We start from the raw sequence: 9,640 nt of genomic DNA, 5'->3' as shown, positions 1-9,640 counted from the left end.
ATTGTGCCATAAGCCTTATGTAATTAGGTTATAGTTTTCTTCTGGGCTTTTAACCCATTTTGCATTTTTTTTGCTGTCCAATACTTTGGATTTTTGGAAGACAAGTAGGTGTGATTCTTTTAGAGGTGTGGGCGTGAACCACATATGGCTGGACTCGATTATCTGACCTACTTGTTTGCGATATAAAAACCTTAAGACTGCAACATCAAATGTTTGTTAAATTTTTGCATACTTTTGATTTTGTGGTCCAATACTAGAGTCTGCTATCACATTACCTTTCAGACATCTAGGAACTCTCCACCCAGTCACAATAGTAAAAATGTTTCCTTCACCAGTTGTTTCTGTGGGAGTGATAGCTCACAGTTACAACAAATTAGAGTCATACTTGGAATCTACAAAATTCCATAGTAGTATATTTTATTAAATATACTTCCTTATGAAAGTTTTCAACTGAAATGTAGGATTGGCTCTAATTAATCTCTCTCTTCCTTGTAATTATTTGGGGAATTTATTTACCCATTTTTCCTTTTTCTCTTATTTGTATTTTTTAGGGAACTTATTTACCCATTATCCATCTTATTCTTCTTTGTATTGTAATCCTGAAATGGTTTGTAGTTATTATACAGTCTACAAGTTCAGAAATTATTTGAAAAAAACGGTTTAATTTAGTACATGTTGAAATTTAATCTGATGTATAAATTCTTTTGTTATAATAATAAAAACTTCAAAATTTGAAAGTATTAATGTAAGTATTTGAAAGTTAATTTGAATAATAATGATTTTATTGAATGTAAAAGTTTTGTCATATTATAAATTGAAATGAGTTGATGTTTGAATTTCTTCTAAATTAAAATATTAAATTGATGTATTTTTCTAAATTTAAAAGCTGTTTTTTTATAAACTTTGATATGATAAATTATCGTTTGAAATGGATCCTGGAGTGTATGTAGAATTTTTAGTGGGGTTTGATGATTAGAATTTTGCTGGTATATGATTGTTTTTGAGATGGAAAACCATCATTGCCTAAAGAAGAAATCACTAAAAGGTTATGACTTAGAGAGGCAGTAATGAAATAATAATAATTTTTTGTGTTGATTACTTATGTTGATTGCCATAGATGCAAAATATGATTAATTAATTTGGGTGCCATAGATGCAAATGATTGTCATATTATTTACTCGTGAATATTGATTGCCATTAAAGCAAAATATTATTGATGCTTTGAATGATTTCTTGTTCAATGATTAGTAGTAAAGTTTTGTCATGAAATGTAGCTTGTGTTTATAACATTGAAAAGTCGAAATAAACTATATTATCCAACAAACGATGGTTAATAATGTTAAATAATCTGTTTTTTATAGTAAATTATTTCAATAAAACTAAAATGAAAATTTTATAAGTCTGTCTACATAAATAACTTTGAAATCCTAAATGAAATAAATCAAATTTTAAATGTTATACTGAATGATAAGTCATAAATGTGAAATACTATATTTGAAATGTTATATTGAATGATAATGAAATGCAGATATGTTGTATTATCCCACACAGCACAAAAACATCCTCAGGATATCCCCAGGAACTATTAACAGGGATATTGTTAATATCCATGGGAAATCCCACTTTATCCCTAGGACCAGGAAAGGATATCCCAAGGATATCCACATGGCCGGGTAAATCCCGCAAACAGGGATATCCTAATGGGACTTCCTGGGGATATGCTGGGGGACATCCTGAGAACATCCTAGGGAAATCCAGAGGATAAGATATTCCACATGAGGATATACTAAGAATATGATAGGGACATCCTAGAGAAATTTAGAGGATAATATTATATTCCCCCTGAAGACCTACCAAGTACATGATTGGGACATCCCACAGGCATCCAAGGGGAATCCAGAGGATAATATCTTCCAGCCACTTGAGGAGCTACTGAGAATATGGTTGGGACGTCCTACAGACTTCCAAGGGGAATCCAGTTCCACTGATTATAAAGAATATAAATATAGGATCAACAATAGAAACACTCCAAATAACACTTCATTAAATCACATTCTATTTCAACTCATGTTCTTACACATTCATGATGATAATAATTATTATAATAAAAATAAGAATAATAAAAATATTCATACAGTTTCGTTTCATTAGTAATATATGGACATTGCATGTAGGTTGCCCTAGATCAGGTCGTCATTTCATCTCGTTTTCTGAAACAAAAATGACAAAATATGTTTAAACATACAAACAACTTTTAGTGTGTTTTATCAAAATTATTTCCAAGAGTAAACTCGGCTTAGCCGAAAAATGGGTATGTGTAAGACCATAGTTTGTAGGTGACCCAATTTTCAAATACAATGCGGTTTGTAATGGATCAATAAATTATCTTCAATTTTTGTATTTCAAGTACCTGTTTGAGTATGCTGAATATGCAATGTACAAATTTTTAACTGTGCCAGAAATGACACTTGACCACAAGAGTAACCACCACATGAAGGTGTATGTGATGTGATATTCATGATACACAGTAATTCTCATATTGAAGTACTGAAAATAGAATGCCTCCACCACCTCACTGATGGATCAGGTAATTGGGTAAAAACAACCTAGCTGCAAATATCAATATTGTGAAATGTATTTCTTGATACGTATATATACGTATTTCTTGATGCGTATACTATACGTATTTCTTGATCCGTATACTATACGTATTTCTTGATACGTATATTATACACATTTCTTGATACCTATACTATACGTATTTCTTGATTCGTATAGTATACATATTTCTTGATACGTATAGTAAACATGTTTTCCAATATATATATTTGATGTATTGACCTATACATCTATTTCATGTATTGAATAATACATCAAATATACATATTGTCCAATACATAAATTTGATGTATTGAATAATATGTCTATTTTATGTATTGGCCTATACATCTATTTTATGTATTGAAAACTAAATCTAATTTATGTATTGAATAATACATCAAATCTACATATTGTCCCATACATAAATTTGATGTATTGAATAATATGTCTATTTTATGTATTGGCCTATACATCTATTTTATGTATTGAAAACGAAATCTAATATATGTATTGACCTATACATCTATTTTATATATTGAATAATACGTCAAATATACATATTGTCCAATACATAAATTTGATGTATTGAATAATATGTCTATTTTATGTATTGACCTATACATCTATTTTATGTATTGGAAACTAAATCTAATTTATGTATTGACCTATACATCTATTTTATGTATTGAATAATATAGGCTATCTATTTTATGTATTGAAAACTAACTCTAATTTATGTATTGATTGATACATAAATATGTCACACTATTTCATCTGTTTTATGTATTTCATACAAATATCTCATTTAAATAAGGTACCTCATTTATACATGTTGCCTAATACATCTAATTTATGTATTGACAAACACATCTATTCCATGGATAGAAATACAAATCTCAGTACCATTTTTTGAATTATTTAAAATAATAATTAAATAATTCAAAAGAGGGTACTGAGATTTGTATTTCTATTTATATTACAAGTAGCCCTATACAGAAAAGACATATATTTCATGTATTGTGTGAAACATTTATTTACATAGGTACACAGTTTTGTATCATCAATAACATTTTTCATTCAATTCCATATCATAAAATAGCCTTGAACCAGTAGTTGATAAGATCAGGTGTTAGACTCCCCATTAGATACAAAGGTTTCATTAGATAGATTAGAGTTCTACATTATCACCATATTTATATATAATGAAAGGGAGTGGAGTGAATGCTAGAAAAAATGTAGTCTATAATTAGCTGTTATTGGTTCAAGGTTGTTTTAATGAATGAATTGCATGATAAATTTGATAGTGGACAAACAACTATTATGAGCAGGCATTTCCACTGAAATTTGAGAAAATATGGCAATAAGGCGAGCACAAAAACAGTATAATACAGCTTGAAAATACATATTTATTTAAATAATAAATTCAGTGAAACGTATTATTTTTTGCAGATTTTTTTAGATTAAAAATTCTGGTTCCAGACTGCCGGAACCACTCCTTCACCCGTATTTCAAACAGTTTGCTGGTAAAGTCTGTATGCGACGCAGCAACAACTTCTGAAACAGAATTTTACAATGTGTTACTACTATACACAGCTTTCATTGAATCGCGCACATTCATTCTAACATGTATGAAAATGGAGAGGTTTTTATAATTGTTGTGTGGCTACTGCAAAATATCATCAGTAATTACCTAATTAATTTATTCATTTATTGGATAGAGTAAACAATACAGAGTCGGAAAAGAAAAACAGGCTATTGCCCAAAACTTCTTCAATTTCCTAATTTCGTCTGAAATTGTCCAAATATTATGTAGGTTATGTCCATTTCAATTATTTATACACTAAGGGCCGGTTTCCAAGCTCGGAATTTAGCCAAGTTCTAGACTTTAAACAGCTGGAGTCAGAAAATTAGCTTTGCAAAACGGGGCGTAGTCGCAGTTTTTATTTTCTCATTTCTATAATTGAAAACGTTTTTTCAGACGAAATTAAACATTTCTAAATAATTAAAAATAGCTGAAACTTTACACTATTTTCTCTTTATTGTATTTTGGGTTCAATTTTCTAGTTTGTTGAAATTTAATTCAATAATGTGACTTTGATAATGACTACGACTACGGCCCGTTTCGGAAAGCCAATTTTCTTACTTCAGCTGTTTAAAGTCTAGAACTTAGCTAAATTCCGAGCTTGGAAACCAGCCCTTAATCATCAATCTGAATATACAATTCAGAATAAAACAAACAATTTTAAATTTAAATAGATTAATAATAAAACTTCAGTAAAAACATAAAACAAACTTCAAATTTACAAAATAATTGTATAAAAACACATAAATTTTGAGCTCAAAAATATCACGTTCACCAAGACAACAGCTGACTTATATCATGTAAAGTAATTTATGGTGTACAGGCTTCCACAGGTCTGCATTTTGGTTCCGAATACGTTAATGTGAACATGTTTGTTTTGGCAAATCAAAATATTTATATTCATATTCAAAATTACTAGTAGTTCTGTGAACAGTAGACCTCACGCACAAGTACCTGATTGAAACTATAGACCTTATGGAAATCAGCAATAGACTGGTTCTCCACAAATCTGTGTAATCACTTGTCAGCTGATTTATGATGAATAATTCTATAGTCTGATTTTTACTCTAATATTGGAGGAGGAATATGAAGGAGGCTCCTTTTTCCTTTTATACTAGTAGTTCTGTGAACAGTAGACCTCGCGCTCAGCAAGTTACATTGACCTGTTATGTTTTCTTCAAAAATTAATAAATAATTTATCAATTTAAAATGTCTAGAAAAAATCCTAAAAAAACATAGAGCTTTTTGTTCTATCGTACCGTGACGTGTCGTCCCGGAATGTGAGTGTGAGCGCTGTTATCAGGTCTGGCTGCAACTGTCTACAACCTTTATGGACTATAGCCTACATTTTCAAGATACCGTATTCCATGTTTTTGAACGGGTAGTATTATAGTCCACTGGACAGCTGATTTATGATGAATAATTATATAGTCTGATTTTACTCTAATATTGGCGTATGCAGGAGGCTCCTTTTTCCTTTTATATTATCCTAGAAATGCAAAATTTCCAAGAACCTTGTATATACGTCGACGCGCAATCAAAAAACGAACATACCTGTCAAATTTCATGAAAATCTATTACTGCTTATCGCCGTAGATGCGCAACATATAAACATTAAGAGAAATTCCAAACCGTCGACTTGAATCTCATACCTCACTTCGCTCGGTCAATAAAATGCAGACCTGTAGTGAGTAGTGACCTGTATTCCATAAATAACTTTACATATGATTTGCATATCATTTCAATATGAATATTAAGCCGCGTTTACACCAAATTTATTAACTACTTAATAACTTAATCCTTATAGATTTTATTAGATTAAACGGAACTTGACAAACACATATGTTCATCATGTGTATGATATGTTATATTCAATCTAACAGAATCTATAAGGATCAAGTTATTAACATTTTGTTAAAATAACACTCACAGAGATTTTACTTATTTACTTAAAGGCTATCACACTATTATAATTGTTCACATAACATAAGATTGGGATTCAAAATCTGAAAACACGACTAGCCTATTTCTTGGATGGACAGCCTAATCCCGATCTCATGTTACGCCAACTATAAACACTAAGCACACTTACTCTCCAGGGTTTTAATAATCAGAAGGCTGTTTAAGGCCCTCTTCCCTTTCCTGCCTTCCCAGCTGAAGTTTGTGGCCACTTCATTAGTGACCAGTCGGACTAGTGCTCTCCGAACCGCGTCCTCCACATTCCCTCCCCCTATCCTTTGTAAGAAATCCACCTACAAGAAAAAAATAGTCATGGATAGGATTTTAGATTACAGAAATTACTATTCAGAAGGTTCAAAAGACTTACTTCACCCTTCATTCATTTTTTCAGCAGATGCACTCAGCTGCTGGGTGACTCTTAGGCCCGCCGAAAAGTACACCCACGCTAATCCATATTATAAAATTTTTCAGTACATTTTACATAAAGTACACTGAATTGCACATCTCAATTAACAGCCAACAAATAACAGTAGGGCTTCGTTTCGGCAGGGGAACTGGAATCTTCCACTCTGTATAACTTATGGTAATTAAGCATTTCCGGACCCATGTTAATTAGAACTTTTTTTTCTTTTGATGAGAGGAATCACGCCCTGACGTATGGGCTCTTTTTTCATAACATCCGTATGAAGATTTGAAAGCAAAACATACCCTATAATCAGTATATTATTATGAAATGTGGAATATCTGGGAATGCAAGGATATTGATTATTCTCTCTACAATTTGAGACTAGATATCATGAATAGTATACAAATTATGTAAACTATCTTAATCTATCAAATTCTGTTTACAGAAGTATCTCGTAAACTACCTATTCAAGATAGAGAGGCAATTTTTCTCTTGAATTGTAAAAAGAAAAATAATTGATTATCCGCAGAGGGATTTTGAAAAATACATTTTCAAAACATCAGACTGGATATGAAATTATCATTTTTAAACCTGCATGAAGCCTCTATAAAACTCTTTGATTTGTAATATTAAGTTACCATATGAATTTAAATGAGAATAATCAAAGGTCTATGTGGAGCGATCTTTGACAAAAGAACAGAAACATTGGTTACGGTTATCAAATAATGATTATTATTGCTCTACTGGTGTTTTCAATGTGGACAATTTGAAAGTTCCACTAAAACCAATCAGCTGTTGAAACTAAAATATGCAACGGTATCGAACATCATTCATTGCGAATAAAAATATATTGTAAAAGAGATCCTATCCTTAATTTCAAGATAGCGGTTTTATTCGGTTATTCAAAAAATGATTTTCTTATTATTGCTGCACTGTTACTTGACAATTAAAAAATTTCACGAGAGTAAACTAGATGTTGAAAATGTAATACATGCAATAGGTAACTGTATTAAACATAATTCATTGAAAATAATTGTAAAGGAGATTCTATCCTTCAATTAACAAACAATTCATATCTTTATAATGAAAAGGCATTCAAAGATAGGAGAATGACAATGAGATAGGCTAGCCTATTTTTCGGAAATAGAATTTCCATATTAGCCTACTATGTCACAATTCAACATTAGTTCAATGGATAGAGTGTTTCTGGAGAAATCTGCTAAACCTTTTGGGCCGATCCTTAGTTGCCGAACGGTACTCAAAAAAATATATTGAGATACAAGACTGATTCGCAATCTGATTAGGAGACTTTTTTCTAAAAGATTTTGTTAATAGAAATAGCTTGATAATAAAAATTCTTACGTAAATTTTCGAGTTTTAAATCTTTCAGGATCTGAAGACATGAAAATTGTACAATCCGTTTCTTCTTAATTTAATAAAATAAATGAATTCATTATAATAACAAGACATGCAATTATGATTGTAATTCTCACTCACCTGAACAGACGCAGACACCGCAGAAACACAACAGTCAACAGCTATCGTACTGCCAGAAACTCGATAATATGAACTACCTAAGCTACTCCCTATTAATTAATCCCCTATTTATTTATCCTACCCAGTCAGCACACAGACGTATATAATACGTCAAATTTATGTATTAGCCAATGTCAATGAAAGTAAATAATACGTATAACATTGATATTGAATACGTCCCATTTACGTATAAATGTCCCGACTTTTCAGGTATACTATACGTATTTCTTGATACGTATATATACGTATTTCTTGATACGTATACTATACGTATTTCTTGATCCGTATACTATACGTATTTCTTGATACGTATATTATACACATTCTTGATACGTATACTATACGTATTTCTTGATTCGTATAGTATACGTATTTCTTGATACGTATAGTAAACATGTTTTCCAATATATATATTTGATGTATTGACCTATACATCTATTTTATGTATTGAATAATACATCAATATACATATTGTCCAATACATAAATTTGATGTATTGAATATATGTCTATTTTATGTATTGGCCTATACATCTATTTTATGTATTGAAAACTAAATCTAATTTATGTATTGACCTATACATCTATTTTATGTATTGAATAATACATCAAATCTACATATTGTCCAATACATAAATTTGATGTATTGAATAATATGTCTATTTTATGTATTGGCCTATACATCTATTTTATGTATTGAAAACGAAATCTAATATATGTATTGACCTATACATCTATTTTATGTATTGGAAACTAAATCTAATTTATGTATTGACCTATACATCTATTTTATGTATTGAAAACTAACTCTAACTTATGTATTGATTGATACATAAATATGTCACACTATTTCATCTATTTTATGTATTTCATACAAATATCTCATTTAAATAAGGTACCTCATTTATACATGTTGCCTAATACATCTAATTTATGTATTGACAAACACATCTATTCCATGGATAGAAATACAAATCTCAGTACCCTTTTTTGAATTATTTAAAATAATAATAAAATAATTCAAAAAAGGGTACTGAGATTTGTATTTCTATTTATATTACAAGTAGCCCTATACAGAAAAGACATATATTTCATGTATTGTGTGAAACATTTATTTACATAGGTACACAGTTTTGTATCATCAATAACATTTTTCATTCAATGCCATATCATAAAATAGCTTGAACCAGTAGTTGATAAGATCAGGTGTTAGACTCCCCATAGATACATAGGTTTCATTAGATAGATTAGAGTTCCACATTATCTCTATATTATATATATGGAAAGGGAGTGGAGTGAATGCTAGAAAAATGTAGTCTATAATTAGCTGTTATTGGTTCAAGGTTGTTTTAATGAATGAATTGCATGATAAATTTGATAGTGGACACAACTATTATGAGCAGGCATTACCAGTGAAATTTGAGAAAATATGGTAATAAGGCGAGCAAAAAAACAGTAGAATACAGCTTGAAAATACATATTTATTCAAATAATAAATTCAGTGAAACGTATTATTTATTGTAGATTTTTTTAGATTATAAATTCTGGTTCCAGACT

The 9,640-nt window shown here is 30.2% G+C and overlaps 1 long non-coding RNA gene across 1 annotated transcript; it reads right to left on the bottom strand.

Moving 5' to 3' along the window:
* Positions 1–3,987: 3,987 nt before the first annotated feature.
* LOC120350446 lies at positions 3,988–8,163 on the bottom strand. Its single transcript, XR_005570783.1, has 3 exons — positions 8,046–8,163; positions 6,276–6,435; positions 3,988–4,155 (listed from the first exon to the last, which is right to left on the bottom strand). It is a non-coding gene; the product is annotated as an uncharacterized LOC120350446 (long non-coding RNA).
* Positions 8,164–9,640: the final 1,477 nt, after the last annotated feature.

Source organism: Nilaparvata lugens, chromosome 3 (genome assembly GCF_014356525.2).
Source record: "Nilaparvata lugens isolate BPH chromosome 3, ASM1435652v1, whole genome shotgun sequence".
In the NCBI taxonomy this organism is placed as follows: Eukaryota; Metazoa; Arthropoda; class Insecta; order Hemiptera; family Delphacidae; genus Nilaparvata; species Nilaparvata lugens.
This window is presented reverse-complemented; position numbering and strand designations above follow the sequence as displayed.